Here is a 15,404-nt window from a genome sequence, read left to right on the forward strand (position 1 = left end):
GGGAGACTCAAACGTTCATAACGGGTGGCAGGGACGAAGAATCCAGTGAAATATTTTTAAGTGCTTTATCTGAAAACTACCTTGAGCAGTTAAACAGAAAACCGACTCGTGGCGATAATATATTAGACCTTCTGGTGACAAACAGACCCGAACTATTTGAATCAGTTAATGCAGAACAGGGAATCAGCGATCATAAAGCGGTTACTGCGTCGATGATTTCAGCCGTAAATAGAAATATTAAAAAAGGTAGGAAGATTTTTCTGTTTAGCAAAAGTGACAAAAAGCAGATTACAGAGTACCTGACGGCTCAACACAAAAGTTTTGTCTCAAGTGCAGATAGTGTTGAGGATCAGTGGACAAAGTTCAAAACCATGGTACAATATGCGTTAGATGAGTATGTGCCAAGCAAGATCGTAAGAGATGGAAAAGAGCCACCGTGGTACAACAACCGAGTTAGAAAACTGCTTCGGAAGCAAAGGGAACTTCACAGCAAACATAAACATAGCCAAAGCCTTGCAGACAAACAAAAATTACGCGAAGCGAAATGTAGTGTGAGGAGGGCTATGCGAGAGGCTTTCAATGAATTCGAAAGTAACGTTCTATGTACTGACTTGGCAGAAAATCCTAAGAAATTTTGGTCCTATGTCAAAGCGGTAGGTGGATCAAAACAAAATCTCCAGACACTCTGTGACCAAAATGGTACTGAAACAGAGGATGACAGACTAAAGGCCGAATTACTAAATGTCTTCTTCCAAAGCTGTTTCACAGAGGAAGACTGCACTGTGCTTCCTTCTCTAGATTGTCGCACAGTTGACAAAATGGTAGATATCGAAGTAGACGACAGAGGGATAGAGAAACAATTAAAATCGCTCAAAAGAGGAAAGGCCGCTGGTCCTGATGGGATACCAGTTCGATTTTACACAGAGTACGCGAAGGAACTTGCCCCCCTTCTTGCAGCGGTGTACCGTAGGTCTCTAGAAGAGCGAAGCGTTCCAAAGGATTGGAAAAGGGCACAGGTCATCCCCGTTCTCAAGAAGGGACGTCGAACAGATGTGCAGAACTATAGACCTATATCTCTAACGTCGATCAGTTGTAGAATTTTGGAACACGTATTATGTTCGATTATAATGTCTTTTCTGGAGACTAGAAATCTACTCTGTAGGAATCAGCATGGGTTTCGAAAAAGACGATCGTGTGAAACCCAGCTCGCGCTATTCGTCCACGAGACTCAGAGGGCCTTAGACACGGGTTCACAGGTAGATGCCGTGTTTCTTGACTTCCGCAAGGCGTTTGACACAGTTCCCCATAGTCGTTTAATGAACAAAGTAAGAGCATACGGACTATCAGATCAATTGTGTGATTGGATTGAGGAGTTCCTAGATAACAGAACGCAGCACGTCATTCTCAATGGAGAGAAGTCTTCCGAAGTAAGAGTGATTTCAGGTGTGCCGCAGGGGAGTGTCATAGGACCGTTGCTATTCACAATATACATAAATGACCTGGTGGATGACATCGGAAGTTCACTGAGGCTTTTTGCAGATGATGCTGTGGTGTATCGAGAGGTTGCAACAATGGAAAATTGTACTGAAATGCAGGAGGATCTGCAGCGAATTGACGCATGGTGCACGGAATGGCAATTGAATCTCAATGTAGCGAAGTGTAATGTGATACGAATACATAGAAAGATAGGTCCCTTATCATTTAGCTACAAAATAGCAGGTCAGCAACTGGAAGCAGTTAATTCCATAAATTATCTGGGAGTACGCATTAGGAGTGATTTAAAATGGAATGATCATATAAAGTTGATCGTCGGTAAAACAGATGCCAGACTGAGATTCGTTGGAAGAATCCTAAGGAAATGCAATCCGACAACAAAGGAAGTAGGTTACAGTACGCTTGTTCGCCCAATGCTTGAATACTGCTCAGCAGTGTGGGATCCGCACCAGGTAGGGTTGATAGAAGAGATAGAGAAGATCCAACGGAGAGCAGCGCGCTTCGTTACAGGATCATTTAGTAATTGCGAAAGCGTTACGGAGATGATAGATAAACTCCAGTGGAAGACTCTGCAGGAGAGACGCTCAGTAGCTCGGTACTGGCTTTTGTTGAAGTTTCGAGAACATACCTTCACCGAAGAGTCAAGCAGTATATTGCTCCCTCCTACGTATATCTCGCGAAGAGACCATGAGGATAAAATCAGAGAGATTAGAGCCCACACAGAAGCATACCGACAATCCTTCTTTCCACGTACAATACGAGACTGGAATAGAAGGGAGAACCGATAGAGGTACTCAGGGTACCCTCCGCCACACACCGTCAGGTGGCTTGCGGAGTACGGATGTAGATGTAGATGTAGATACTGTGACTGTACATGAAAAACCTTTTGAAGAAGAGTTTCTTGCTATTCCTCTTGCGACGGGCGGGGATCAGAACCCTCTCACCCGTCCCGTCACTGCGGTAGCGTCCAAGAGACTTCGAACGTGCGACAGTAGTAGTTCCGATGAAGGCGTCTCCGTACCGGTCACACCTGCCACACTTGATATCAAACAACCGGCAGGGGACACTGAGCTTTCGCATGACGCTCTACCAGAATCAAGCGTTGAAGTTGATACTTCTTCGCCCGCTGACGGTAGTGCTACGCCCCAGGTTGGTTGTTGCTTACCGTCCGCGTCTGTCGCGTCGGCTCTCCAACCGACCGATATTGAACCTCAGCACTTTGCCCACAGTTACGTCGGCGGGGTGTGCCCAAGTTCACAACTCGTATCACAGCAATGCGACACTGACAAAAAACACGCTGACGAGTGTGTCAACACAGAGCGAGATCTCAGCCTTGCTTGTCAACAACTTGACCGAGAGAGTGTTTCCACACAATCCCAACGTGTGGCTAAACAAGAACTTAGCGCGTCTCCGGAAGGGTTATCCGGCGAGACGCAACTGCACGTTGCTGTCGCAGGGCAACCTGCACAGGAGACCTGTGTAGATTCTCCGATGCCGCTTTCTGCGGAAAAAGTCGCCAGTGGCGGGAGGAACAAAAAGAAATTCCAACCGAACTTGAATGTACCACGCAGCAAACACAAACTGCAAGCCCTCTCGGATGCAAACGATGGTGATGGCCACTCTCCACCAGCTGTTTCACGAATGGACTGGTTTGCCGGAGACGATGATCACGTTAATTTAAAGTAGCTCCGTAAACTGCATGGCACAAGCGTACAAGTTCCTGAGTGTTAATGTAAACAGGATCACGTCTGATTTGAAACTTGCAGTCTTTAGGCAGTTCGTATATGAGTCTGCCGCTGATGTACTTCTATTGCAGGAATTCCTTCTTTCAGATCTGGTCATTCCCGGTTTCCACTGTATTACCAATGTTGCTTTCGAACTTAGCACTGGTACAGCCATTCTCGTGCGTGAGGGCATCCCCGTCTCGGACGTTGAAACACTGGAGTCAGGGCGTGGCATATGCTGCAAAATATTCGGCGTCACGCTCGTGAACCTATACGCGCCCTCAGGGAGTGACCACAGGTTCGCAAGGACCGAGTTCTTTAAAGACGAACTAATTTACTTGCTTCGTAAAAATCCGACTGCCCTTGTATTAGGCGGAGATTTTAACTGTGTTGTGCATCAAAAAGATCAGAGGCCAAATTTTTTAACTATTGCAAGGAGCTTCATGATCTGGTTTTACGGATGAATCTCCAGGATACGTGGGAACTCCTTCACCCTACCCTTGTGAAATTTACATACTTCACTTCCATCTCGAGTAGCCGCCTCGACAGAATATATGTGTCTTCTCAGCTCGGAGAACATGTTGTTGATTCAGAGGTCATTCCCGTCCCATGTAGCGATCACTGCGCCTACGCCACCGTCATACAACTGGACAGACAACCCACCAAACGATTCAGAGGTCACTGGATGTTGAACTTTTCCCACCTTCAGGACGCCGATCTCGAGGAACTTGTCACACGAACTTGGACATTTTGTCTTCGCTCTGTCAATAGGTACCGTATGAAAGTAGAGTGGTGGACGTCCTTTGCTAAACCAAAGTTGCGACGGTATTTAATTTCGTACTGTAATACGCAATCAAGGGATGCAAAGACGACCATGGAATTTTATTATTAAATTTTAAGGGAGCTCTACGACAAATCTGGCGTCAATAATATTTACATGGCTCAAATAAAGCAAATCAAGGCTAAGATGCTCAGTATCAAACGTAAACAACTAGAAGGGTTAAAAATCAAGTCCAAAGTCAACTCTTTGGTTCAATCTGAGACAACTTCCATGTACCATCTTATTAAGCATCAGACCAACCGTAGACGCTTATTTATAGACGAACTGGCAACTGATAACGGGGAAATTCTCACTCGGCAACCTGACATAGTCACGGCAATTCAGAGGTATTATCACGGCCTGTACTCGGACTACCCAACCAATGATGGCTTGACTGCTACTGTACTCCAATTCATGGACACGTCCGTTACTGCGGATGATAATCGTGACTTTCTGGATCCGTTTAGTGTCGAGGAGACTTTAGAACTTATTGTTAAGTCGCCCGCTAACAAAGCCACAGGACTGGACGGCCTTCCCAAGGAGTTTTACCTTCGGTATTGGGATGTAATTGGTGTTACATTTACAGAAATTTTAAATGAAATCGCACTGTTCCTAGTGCGATGAAGGAGGGTAAAATTGTCCTTGTTCCCAAACGCAAAGGGTGTAAGCGATTTGATAATCTGCGCCCGCTCACCCTGCTTAATTTTCACTACAAAACTATAGCCAGAGCTGTTAACACCCGAATGTCTCCGCTCCTTCACAAAGTTGTCTGGCTGCACCAGGCCTGCGTGCCAGGACGGAATGCCATGTCTGCGATGTCTGAAATTAGGGACCTAATCTCCATTGCCTCAGTCACCAACCTGAATTGTGCCTTGCTATTTCTAGACTTTCATAAAGCCTTTGATCATGTGAACCACCGCTATCTTTTTCACATACTGGACAAAATAGGACTGGAGGAAGGGGTGTTAAAAGTCCTTCGCAATTTGACATCTGGCATATCGGCGAGGATACAAGTCAATGGACAGCTGACGCAACCAATATCCATTCAGCGGGGTGTCCCCCAGGGCAGTCCACTCTCTATGTCACTTTTTGTGCTGTCACTGGAACCCTTCCTTCGGTCTCTTTATCACCATTTGTCAGGTGTGTCAATGTCAGGTCACACATTCATCGTCCGTGCATACGCTGACGATGTTGCCGTTCTGTTATGCAGTGACGACGAGGTGGTCCGTATTAAACGGGCGATCGACCAGTATAGTGCAGTGTCTGGAGCACAACTAAGTGACCAGAAATGTAAAGTGCTCGATCTCAAGGGTTTTGAGAGCTTAACTATACCGTGGGCGCATCTTGTGGAATCTCACAAACTACTAGGAATCACCTTGAATAGGTGCCCTCTGAAAATGGTGGCCTCCAATTGGAAGTCAGTGACGCATCTGATACAGGGTACCATTGTCGAATGTCGCTGGCGTGCTGCGAACATTATAGAACAAATTAGGATTCTCAATACCTACGTCTTCTCCAAGGCATATTATGTTGCACAGTTTTTTCCCATTCCCAAGCTTCAGGCCAGAAAGATCATGCAGGTTGCCAATCAATACATCTGGAAGGGAAACATATTTAAATTGTCCTCCGATACACTAGCCAAGTCGAGAACTACTGGTGGGCTTGAGTTGGTTAACATCGCCGGGAAGGCAATGGCCTTGTACGTCAAGCGGACCACGACTTTACTGCATGACAGCCACTGCACTGTTACTCAAAAGTTGTACCTCACAGAGCGTCCAGCGAGTGTGCGACCTCCTATTGACGTCGGAAGAATCCATTACAAATTGAAACACATCAGGGAATTTTTCCTTCATGTTAGTTATACAGATGTGGGTGTTCTACGGCGCCGACCACTGTCAACTCGCGACTTGCAACGTGAGTGGGAAAGCCGGCGACCACAAATACAATAGAACGGAAGTATCCGACTACTGACTGGAAAACGGTGTGGGCCAACATCAGCTTGAAAGTACACTCTTCGGATGTTGCTTCAACTTGGTACAGGGTGGTAAATAACACAATTGCCACTAATGAAAAACTACATGCAACTGGGTTAAGTGACACAAATCTCTGCCTCTGTTGTGGACTCGTCGATTCTCTGATCCATCGGTTTACCTGCGGGGGCCATGCACTGAATTGGCGATGGGTCAAGAGAAAGATTGCGGTACTGTCAAGGAGCGCGGAAGACAATCTGCAGCTGGATATGCTACTGCGTCCCGACAAAAAGTTTTATCCAGCCACGAAAAACAATACAGTAATGTGGATCCTAGGGCACTACGTCAACTACATCGTTAATGTTCGTGGAGAATACGATTATATTAGTTTTCTGACCTACATGGAGCTGGCATACTGGAAGATTAAATTTGTCACTAACAGTAAAAAATTATTTGGAAACATGATGGACATCACCTTTGAAAAACATGGCATAGGATGACCACATTGGATGATTGAAGGCAATCAAGAGGAAATCTATTCTGTTTTATTCTATTTTTCTTAAGTTACACTTTCTGTTATACCTGGTCAGTTTACTTCTTTTCATTAGTCTCCTTATACTTGTTTGCTTATTCGGGTCAATTTCACACCTCTAACGGAAGAGCAAAGAAGTTCGATATGGATCAAAACACACAACTGACACACGACAAAGAAGAAATGTTCCTTTCCAAATGTGTCAGCACTATATACCTCGGAGCAGAGGAGAAACAACTATAAAAATATTAATAATATAACTAAAAAAATATATGTATAAAAATTGTCTGCTTGAAGAAGTGACTCAGGAATAGGCGGGGGGAGCCATCGTGGACAGGCCTCGGGATTCGACCCCTGCCCGCTTTGTCTCCACCTGCACGGAACTGACCACTCACCAATTGTAAAAAAAAAAAAACCATCCTCGTCAAAAAAAAAAATGTGTGGCCTAATGGATAAGGCGTCGGACTTCGGATACGAAGATTGCAGGTTCGATTCCTGTCCCGGCTTGTTTTTCCAGTTCTGAAAAAGAAACATACTGTTTTAATGTAGCAATTGAGCAGTACGAAACCGTCTGAATGTTGCTGTTGACCATTTTGTGCTTGGAGATGGTCTTGAGCTTGAAACACACACAACAAGACCGGTGTTAACTAGCGAAATGGTCGGCAGAGTGCCCTCACCGCGAGTTTTGACTGGCACTTGCACATCTGAAACAACGTCGGAAAGTAACTCGTTCGGCTTTTGAGTCACATCAAGTATGTGTGTTAATTTTGACGCCACTAGCTCTGCAGGTTGTCATACAATTCCTTTACCTCTCAGATATGATTATGAAATAAAAGTGAAGTACGTGACGAGTGTGACGTTAGGAAAACATTAGGCAGCATGGAGAGATTGTGTATGGGACCACCCAACCCAAACGAATACTGTGTGACGTGCTACCTGGCAGGTTTTCACGCACGCAGCCCGGCTAGCTCAGTCGGTAGAGCATGAGACTCTTAATCTCAGGGTCGTAGGTTCGTGCCCTACACTGGGCGGAACGGAATTTTTTTCTTCTGCAGATGTAAATTACCGTTTTTCTTATTAACGTGATTTAATGGAACTAGCAACTTAAAAATTTGCCTACGTCTCCATCAGTCGCAAGAAAACTGAATTTGAAGGTGAAGGTGATTTTGTAGACATGTGCGAAGGTCATGTTCTGAAGTGCAAGTGGTGTTGTTTGGAGAGAACACCGGTTACGTGTCAGATGTGTAGCCAAGCAGTAATGGGTCGCCATAGCTGCAAATATTAGTCGGTAATATGAAGTGTTGTCAGCTGAAGTCTGATGATTCAAACGACCGTACAGACGAAGTACGCAAAACTACCGCTAGCCCGCGCCTCTTTAGTTCAGTGGTAGAGCACTGGTCTAGTATACTGGGGGTCGTGAGTTCCATCCTAACAGGAGGAAGACGATTTTTGGAAATCAGTTGCGCGTCGTGGTCGTATAGCAAACAGTATCTGTGATTACGAACAATTAACGACAGGCGGTTTATTAAGAATTACTCTCAGATGAGATTAAGGCGAATGGCGCAGATAAAGCATTTGCCAAAGCGGTACAGCATAAGGTGGGACGAGGCGGTCTGAATTACATTTTATAGATGTATGTCTCACAAATCTCAGAGCCTCCGGCGGTCGTCGTCGTCGTCGTCGTCGTCGTCGTCGTCGCCGCCGCCGCTTCTGCAGCAGTAGCAAATGGCCATCGTATAAAATGCGGCGAGGGACGCCCTGCCTTCGATTCCGAATGCACAAAGTGTGTGGTCTTGTTTCCCAGTCTATATTTGGTCGGTCTCGTAAGAGGTTGAATGTAACGAATGGGTGGGAAAGAGCAAGGGGCAGCGGCTGTGTAGAACGAAAACACAATTCCTCAGGGGGTGTGAGCGTTTCGAGATGAGTCGCATATAAGTTATGCTTGGTGGTCAGTGACCGTGTGGCCTAATGGATAAGGCGTCGGGCTTCGCTCCGAAGATTGCAGGTTCGATTCCCAACAAGGTCGTGTTTTTCCAGTACTGAAAAAGAAACATATCGTTTTAATGTAGCAATTGAGCATATAACATCCCAGCTCTTCAATACCAAATTAAAACGTTGCATTAGGAGGTGTCTGCTTCGTGCAAAAAGGTCCTGAGTTCATATTGACGACAACAAGTAATTCTTCATACAGACGTTTATTTACAAACAGAACTGACAGGCTTCACAGACTCAACAACTGACTCTCAGAGCTAACCGCACTTCATATCCGAACTGGCAACTGACAACTCCTAGGTGTATTAATATCTTTCCAAACAATGAGGGTCTTTGACAATGTTTTGTTCACAATACGATAGCAATTCACGACTTAAAACTGAATTAGACATTACAGAAATTTAGTACAGACTAAAGTAAGTAAAAGGATCAGTACATATATTCTTACAAGCATGATTTCCAAATAGATTTTATAGCATATTTCTACCAACTTCTGGATAACCTTCACCAGATTTGTACCGATGTTTCCAGAAATATCTTGACATTTGATTCTGGATATTTCTTGAGTGATTTAGAACAACTATTTATATGTAAAATGATTTAAATCGTGTTTCAAAACGTAAATAAATCTTTTTAGCAAATATTTCTTGATACAAATCGTCTTTCGAAATTAGGTTATGAAACAGTTTTCACAAGTTTTCGTATTTTTTGCGATCATAATAGAGAATTTCTCCATAGAAAGTTCCAGAAGTGTGCATTAAACGTTCATTAACAGACTTTCTCTTTAGCTGGTGAGTTTTTAAAAGTATCTTGTCCATATTATACGAAATAATTTAGCTCACAACTGATAATTTATACAATTAATCAGAGCTACAGCAAACAGTGAGTCTTTCTTTTACAAAATGAAATATAATTACAAAATTGAATGAAAATAGGTTACTAACACTAATATATATTTACATTAATTCTATTTTTGTTCTTTCTGTGTAAAATGTCCTAATATTGACACAGTACAATTTTTAAACATCACCAAAGTTTCCCTTTAAATGTTGCATATCTGTATCGACATCCCCTAAAAGTCTGCAGTATCGAATACTTCAATATGTCCCAATATGTCCTGTAATGTTACACAACCCCCCCATCAGCACTTACACGTGAAACACGGAAGGGTTGATGTCCTTACATTACAAAACAGAAAAGTTTTACACATATCTTTGGTGTCTTCTTTCTTGAAGACCGGTGATCTTCTTTCTTGAAGGTCAGTGATCTTCTTCCTTAAAGGTCGGTATACCTCAATGCCACACACTGTATTTCAGTCTCATCTTCACAGTCCGTATGGATTCCATATACACTGCAGGCTATCACAGGCTGCAATAGGACAGTCCGCTATGAATATACAGCATACAGTGGTCAAACCCAGTTAAACATTAGCAAAAGCATTTAATAGTCGGTGGACCGGTTTTTAAGGACACAGAAATTTGAATTCTCTAAAGTCTAATTACTCAAGAAAATGTACTCTAAATAATTTCTTAAAGCTAAGAGAGGAGAGACTGACAGATGGAGAAAATTGATTATACAGGATCACAGAATAAGTGTAAGATGCAATGACAGAACACGAAAATGAAATATGACAATTGCGTAGCTAGGGGACCTAGTGCTCGCCAAACACTTAGCACACAAAGAATGTATGCTCCCCTGAGGAATCAGATAAATACAACATAACAAAGTATACAAAAATATCCTAGTATGATTACATATAAAAGTCTATAAACATCTATTACCTAAAATACTTTTTCACATTTTTTTAATACAATTTCAGTTCGGTCACGTTTCATAGGCCAAACAGTCTGCCAGAATTTGGGTAGACTAGACGGTAAGCATTCGGATTAGGATTGTCCTGAATCTTGAAAGGTCCAATGTATATGTCAAAAAACTTTTTTAATTCACCACTGATGGCTTTAGACTTGTCTTGTGTTTTAACAAGGACCAAGTCTTCAATTTTAAATTGAGTAGGCTTCACATATCTGATCCCAAACCCACATTGCGTTTTTCTTCAGCAATCTGTTAAGACCTGGAGCATTTAGAGCTTGGGTACTAATGAACTTTCTGTAGTAACCGCACATTCCGAAAAATAACTTTAGTTGTTTCTTCGTTTTTGGAATTGGGAATTTTGCAATTGCCTCGAATTTTTCAGGATCTGGCAAAATACCTTCCTCAGAAATACCGGGCCCCAGAAACTTCAATTTTTTCATACCAAACTTGCATTTAGATAATTTAAGTGACATTCCCCCTTTCCTTAATCTATTGCAAACCTCCCTCAAAGTATTAACATGTTCTTCCCAAGTTTCTCCAGTGATCAAAATGTCATCTACATACACAGTTAATTTTGATAAAAGATCTTTTCCCAAAACAAAGTCAAGTGCTCTAATGAATTCGGCTACTGAGACATTCAGCCCAAATGGTACCACACAATACTAGTAACATCTTTCCCTATACAAAAAAGGCAGTATACTTTCTGGAATCATTTTCTAATTCTACTTGGTGAAATCCTGATGTGAGATCTAAGCTGGTCATGTATTTCATTCTTTCAAATTTATGAAGTAATTCGTCTATATTCTCGGGATGATCGGTCTCTCTTTCCAGATACTTATTTAGGTGTCTTGAATCTAGAACAAGCCTGACACTGCCATCACATTTGCAACCACTACCAAAGGATTATTGTATTGGCTCTTACTTCTCTCAATGATGCCCACTCTTCCATCTTTTGAAGTTCCTTTTCTACATCTTTTCTCTTTGCAATGGGTACACTATAAGGTTTTATAAAGAATGGCTCATGTTGTTTTAATCTGAGTTTACATTGATAATTCTTTACTCTGCCAGGTCTATCATCAAAAACATCACAGTAATTCCACAATAATCTTTCTAACTCTACCTTCTGTTCTTGGTTCAAATTATCTGATTCCCGTAATTTTTCTTGAACTATATCCCCATATTCTCCATCATCATAATCCTCAGTAATTTCCTCTACACAATAACCACTGTCTTTAGAAAATGTAAAGTCCCTAATTTCAATTACATTATCAGCACAGTTTTGAATCGACATGTCAGTACTGGAACATACTCTCGTGTTAGGATCAATAAAGGTAAACAAACTCTTTTCCCAATCAAATGCTACATTAGCTTTTAATATCCAGTCCATACCCAACAGTACATTATCATTTAGGTCACTTATTACAAGACATCCTTTAGTAAACTGTACATCATTTATACTGAAGGACAACAACACCTGTCTATTAACAATTTTGCTCAGTTTGCCGGTAATGCCTCTAATTTTTTTTTCCTACAACTGGTAATTCAACAAAGTCAGGATCATGCTTAATTATATCTCTTAATTTGCTTTAAATGGCACTAATTGGACTCCCTGTGTCAATCAAACAATACCCTTCCCAACCTGCAGCTTTAATTTTTATGTATGGACTACCAATAGTGGTGTTTTCCCTTTCTTCCTGTTCTTCATACAAAAGATCTTCTGCTATCTCATCATACCTCTGTTAAGCAGAAACTGATTCACAAATTTCCCTTAATTTGATCTTAACATCATTGTCATCATTGTAATCTTTAAATTTGTCCCAAACAGATTTCAAAATAATCTCAGATGCATCAGCACAATCAACCCCCCTGTCTCCTGATGTATTACTAAGCTGAACTGGCACAATCTGATTCTCATGTGGAATGTAGTTAGAGTTCCTGGCACAACTATTCTCAACACTATTGCTTATGACATCCTCCTTAACTTTAACATAAACTATTCCATCCAATTCACCATAAAAATCTTCTAGTACATAATCACCATTGGCCTTAACACCAACATTATCATCATCATTGCCTGAGCTTACACTACAAACACTACTAGTATCACCAACATTACTCACAACACCATCTTCACCAACCACATCCACATGAATATCAGACTTTCCAGAACTTCAGTACGAACACCATTATGACAACTTACATCTAAAATATCACCACACATAAGTTTGTACAATCCAGAATTATCAAAGTTATCCTTACCTTTCATTTCAGCATTAGGTGCTTCTTCTTGATTATATAAATTTGCAGTTATATCATCTTCTAAGCCTACTTCATCAAAGGTAGCCTGTTTCCTATTACAGTTGTTTCTAGTATTTTCTCTGATGACATTCCAAAATATCCTGTCAAATTAAAATTTTTTCATTACCTCTATCTACAGATCGATCATAAGCATACTTTCTATACTGGTTAGGTCTCTGATTATAGTGCTGTCTGTTCTGGGTGAAATTAGCCTGATTTTGAAAATTCCTTGCCTCAAACTGACAGACTCCCAGTGGAGCATTTAGTCGTTTACAGGCCTATGTCTGTCGTTTCCCTGCCTCGGGTTACCTACTCTCATGTCATAACCCCAGGACCTGTTTCGATTTTCCCATTCTCTGTTTGAATTAAAGTGCTGATCATTCCTACCAAAATTTCTTCTGTCATTGCTATTATAATTATCCCTGTTGTTGTTAAAGTTTCTTCGTTCACTATTATTGTTATTATTTCCACGGTTCGGTTCCCACCCTCTGTGTGATGAACCTACAAAGTCGTTAAATCTGTTGTTTTGTTCAAAGGCTCTATCAAGTCTGTCCACATATTTCAAGAATTGTTCTATGGACTCATCTGGACCATATACTAAACCCCATTGTACTCTTTTCGGAAGTCTCCGTTTTAGTGCATCAATTTGAGTTAGCTCATCAAATGGCTTATCCAGATGCACTAATTTTTGCAACTGTTTCTCACAATAGGCTTTCATTGATCCATCAGATTCTCTGTAACTAGGACCATTCAAGAATTCACTTTTGATTCGAGCTTGCTCAGTTTCAGACCAAAATTTGGTTAGAAAACATTTTTCGAAATCTTCAAAGGACATTTCTGCGGAACAATTCTGATTGGCCCACGAAAGCGCCTCACCATCAAGTAATTTCTTTACAAACTTTATCTTAACACTATCTGTCATTATGGACGTGAACTGCTCCTTGCAGAATTGCATGAAGTCTTTTGAGTGTATATTCTTGTCACCGGGATAAGTTTTAATGGGAAAATTTCCCCATACCCCATTACAACTATTACTAAAACCTTTTTGCAACATAGTTTCTTGTATTTGTACAAATTTTCTGTCAACAGTTTTTTCGACATTACCTACTCTACTACAAATTTCTGTGACCTTTTTGTCAGAATCAGATTTGAAAGATTCAATTTCGCTTTCAAAGAATCGTTTTGTGTGGTCAAATTCATTTCTCAATTGAGAATTTTCCTCATTTACAAAATCAACAACTTTTTTAAGTTTTGACTGGTTATTTGAAATTTCGTTACTTAAATCAGTTTCAAGGACAGAAATTTTGCTATCAACCGTGTCCACACGACAACTAAGTTCTTTTTGGTTTGACTCAAAAGTAATTCGCCATTCTTCGAGAACCTGATTAGTGTGAGCAATCTGTTCTGTATTTGAATTTATTTCTGATTTTAAATCACACACAGCCTTCGAAACCGACCTGTCCATCTGTTGTTGTGTCTGTTCAATTTGTTGACGTAATTCGGCACGAGAATCGTCCATGTTCAAATTTGTGTTATCCAACTTCGAGTTTAACTTTGAAAACATTTGTTTTAACTTTTCCAACATTCCTACACTGTCAGAAGCACTTTCCCTAATAGGTGTACTCGCTAAACCGCTGTCAATACTGAAATCTGCGTCTTTTTCCCTTATTTTAGGAAGCAGGTACTTATCTTAGTGTCCGTCGGCGGTCGTTGGTGTCCGTGTTTTGCGAAATTTCTTCCGTTCCAGGATGGTTTCGCTCGGTTGATTCACTCCTCTACTTGTGACCCCAGAATCGACGTATTTACTTCTGAAGAATGACTGGTCCGTCGTATATCCTCTTCTTGTGGTCAAAAAACACACGTATTTTCTTCTTGTGATCCCAAAAGAGACGTATTTTATTTTGAAGAATCACTGGGTAGTCGTCATATCCTCTGCTTCCTCCACCAAATTATAACATCCCAGCTCCTCAACACCAAATTAAAACGTTGCATTAGGATGTGTCTGCTTCGTGCAAAAAGTTCTTGAGTTCATATTGACGACAACAACTAATTCTTCATTACAGACGTTTATTTACAAACAGAACTGACAGACTTCACAGACTCAACAACTGACTCTCAGAGCTAACCACACTGCATATCCGAACTGGCAACTGACAACTCCTACGTGTATTAATATCTTTCCAAACAATGAGAGTCTTTGACAATGTTTTGTTCACAATACGATAGCAATTCACGACTTAAAACTAAATTAGACATTACAGAAATTTAGTACAGACTAAAGTAAGTAAAAGGATCAGTACATATATTCTTACAAGCATGATTTCCAAATAGATTTTATAACATATTTCTACCAACTTCTGGATAACCTACACCAGATTTGTACCGATGTTTCCAGAAATATCTTGACATTTGATTCTGGATATTTCTTGAGTGATTTAGAACAACTATTTATATGTAAAATGATTTAAATCGTGTTTCAAAACGTAAATAAATCTTTTTAGCAAATATTTCTTGATACAAATCGTCTTTCGAAATTAGGTTATGAAACAGTTTTCACAAGTTTTCGTATTTTTTGCGATCATAATAGAGAATTTCTCCATAGAAAGTTCCAGAAGTGTGCATTAAACGTTCATTTACAGACTTTCTCTTTAGCTGGTGAGTTTTTAAAAGTATCTTGTCCATATTATACGAAATAATTTAGCTCACAACTGATAATTTATACAATTAATCAGAGCTACAGCAAACAGTGAGTCTTTCTTTTG

General features: G+C 41.0%; 1 non-coding gene across 1 annotated transcript; it reads left to right on the forward strand.

The window, feature by feature from the left end:
* Positions 1 to 7,498: 7,498 nt before the first annotated feature.
* Positions 7,499 to 7,571, forward strand: Trnak-cuu (transfer RNA lysine (anticodon CUU)). Its single transcript has one exon. It is a non-coding gene; the product is annotated as a tRNA-Lys (tRNA).
* The last annotated feature ends 7,833 nt before the right edge of the window (positions 7,572 to 15,404 follow it).

This window comes from Schistocerca gregaria, chromosome 10 (assembly GCF_023897955.1).
Source record: "Schistocerca gregaria isolate iqSchGreg1 chromosome 10, iqSchGreg1.2, whole genome shotgun sequence".
NCBI classification, from domain to species: Eukaryota; Metazoa; Arthropoda; class Insecta; order Orthoptera; family Acrididae; genus Schistocerca; species Schistocerca gregaria.